The 2,439-nt window shown below is 39.9% G+C and overlaps 1 pseudogene; it reads right to left on the bottom strand.

The window, feature by feature from the left end:
- Positions 1-1,082: 1,082 nt before the first annotated feature.
- Positions 1,083-1,135, bottom strand: LOC121101106 (annotated as a pseudogene).
- Positions 1,136-2,439: the final 1,304 nt, after the last annotated feature.

Raw genomic sequence — 2,439 nt, 5'->3', positions numbered from 1 at the left:
AAAATCCTAAGGACTTCAGACTCAAACTTCAAAGAAATAGACACAGGCACACACTGCAACACACATGCACCCACAAGGTGCATAACACGTAAAACATGAAATCCAAAACAGAGCTACTGTTGGGATTGGCCAGGTGGTCCAGAAGGGGCCAAGCTCCACCTTGATACCAAACCAGGGGTCAGTTTGCCCATAAGGTCACGACTAGCAGTGAGCCCTCCATTTCCCTGGATCTCAATTTCCTGATATGTATATTGTGGAAGGATTTGACTATGTGGTCTAAGTCTCCTTGCAGAACTAAAAGCTTTGATTCTTCTTCAGAAATATATCAAGTGGGGAGAGGCAGGAAGGAGGTCAGAGCAGAGGCCAGGAATGTGGTGATTACAGTTACAGGGCGCTGGCGGCGTGACACTGGGTTAGGAATAAATAATTAGATCTCCAGGGATTTCAGGAAGGGAGTCAGGATCTAGGAACAGCAATAAATGTTCAGAAATGCCCCTAATCCTGGTGCCTTTGAAGTCCCTGCCAAATGAGGCTGTGCGCAGGACACTGAAACAAGACACAGCATCTGCCCAAGTTGACGTGCACTCAGGGGACCATCACCACCGGACTACGTGGAACCTGACTCGCTTCAGAGAACACAGCAATTTAGGCTAGGATATGAGACTTAGAAAATTTTTAATGAATTTTTTGAATTTTTTGAATAGTTTCAGACTGACATAAAAATGACAAAGATGGTACAGAGATTTGCTGTTTACCTCCATCCAGCTTCTATTGTTAACATCACACATTATCACAGCACATTTGTCACAATGTCAACACATTATTGGTAGCTTAAAACCGTGCTTTGTTCAACTTCCTTTAGTTCTTACTTAGTGTCGTTTTCCTGCTCTAGGACCCCATCTAGAAGAACAGGTTACAATTGGTCTACGTCTTTTTAGGCTCCTTAGGGCTATAACAGTTTCTCAGGCTTGCCTTGTATTTTGAAGACCTTGACAGCTTTGAGGAGAGCTGGTCAGGGAATTTGTAGACTGTAAGTTGGGGTTCATCTAGTGTATTTTTTCTTTTTTCTTTTTTCTTTTTTTGTCCTCCGATTGAAGACATATCAGATACTAAACTGATAAGAACAGATACTACAAAAGACTTGATGCTTGGCGTTAATGGGCTTATGGGCTTTGGGGAGGAAGACCACAGAAGAAACGGTGCCATTCTAAGCATATCAGATCAAGAGTATGTGCCATCAACATGATTTATCGCTGTTGACCTTAACCTTGCTGTTAACCAAAGGAGTGCTTGTCAGCTTTTACCTCTGTAAAGTTACTCTTTTCCCCCTTTTCATACTGAAATCTTTGGAAGGAGGTCACTATGTCACAGCCCACACTTAAGGATGGAGAGTTAGACCCTTCTTGAAGGAGAATCATCTGGGTGAATTATTTGCAATACTTCTGCACTAAAGATTTGCCTCTTCTCTCTCATTCATTTATTCACTCATGTATGTTAATAGAGACTTGGGGAGATTTATTTTATTCTTTGAATTATAACCCAATGCTACTTCATTTTCTTGCTCAAATTATTTCAGCTTTGGCCTTGGGTAGCTCTTGCAGTTAGCTCCTGTGTCCCATTGGCTTACCACCTTCACGGTGGGTTTGGGGTTTAGTTTGGATTTGTTTTGTTTTGTTGAGAACTTCTTGATTTTCTGGGACCTGGGTTTTGACAATAGTGGCTCACCTAGGACAATTCAGCCCTTTGCCTAAGCCTTTTGTTCTGGTTAATTTATAATCATCTAGATAATGTTTACATGTAGATATTTTCAGATTTCATATAGATATCAGGGAGCAACATAGGAGATTGTTTTTTACTTGCTTTGGCCCCAGGGCTGTATTCTGACTACATATTATACATTCCTATGGTCTTAAAGAGATACCTCTTTTCAGCTCAGGGAATGATTTTCTTTCTTGTATTTAATAAAATTCTTCCTATATTTTCTTTGTTTTCTTTTTCCTGTAACTCTTAATAGTTGGATAGGCTTCGGGATTGATCCTCTTGAGTTTCAAATCATTTTTGTCTTTTTCGTTTTCTTGACTTTTTGTTTTATAGTCAAAAACTGTTCCTTATCTTTACCTTCTCACCCTCCTAATATATATACAATGTGTTTCTGTCTCGTAGCGTGCAGTTGTTTTTTCTTCTATAAGTGTAATCTCCTTAAATCATTCTAGGGATACCAATTAGAGCTTTTAAAAGTTTTCTTCATTACTTGATCTACTTCTGTTTTTTACAGGGTTTGGGGGAGGGGATAGTTAGTGTAATGTGTTTCAGCATAGATTACCCCATTGGATGTCCTGCTCACCTTTTAGAATGTGGTAAGAGGAAGAATGCCTAACAGCTCTCTGCATGTGGACAAGGCTTTCCACCTTCAGGCTTAATTTTATGCATCAGAAATAT

Source organism: Ursus maritimus, unplaced genomic scaffold (genome assembly GCF_017311325.1).
Source record: "Ursus maritimus isolate PB19 unplaced genomic scaffold, ASM1731132v1 scaffold_6, whole genome shotgun sequence".
Classification (NCBI taxonomy): domain Eukaryota; kingdom Metazoa; phylum Chordata; class Mammalia; order Carnivora; family Ursidae; genus Ursus; species Ursus maritimus.
The sequence above is the reverse complement of the archived record's forward strand: the minus strand, read 5'-3'. Positions and strand labels throughout refer to the sequence as shown.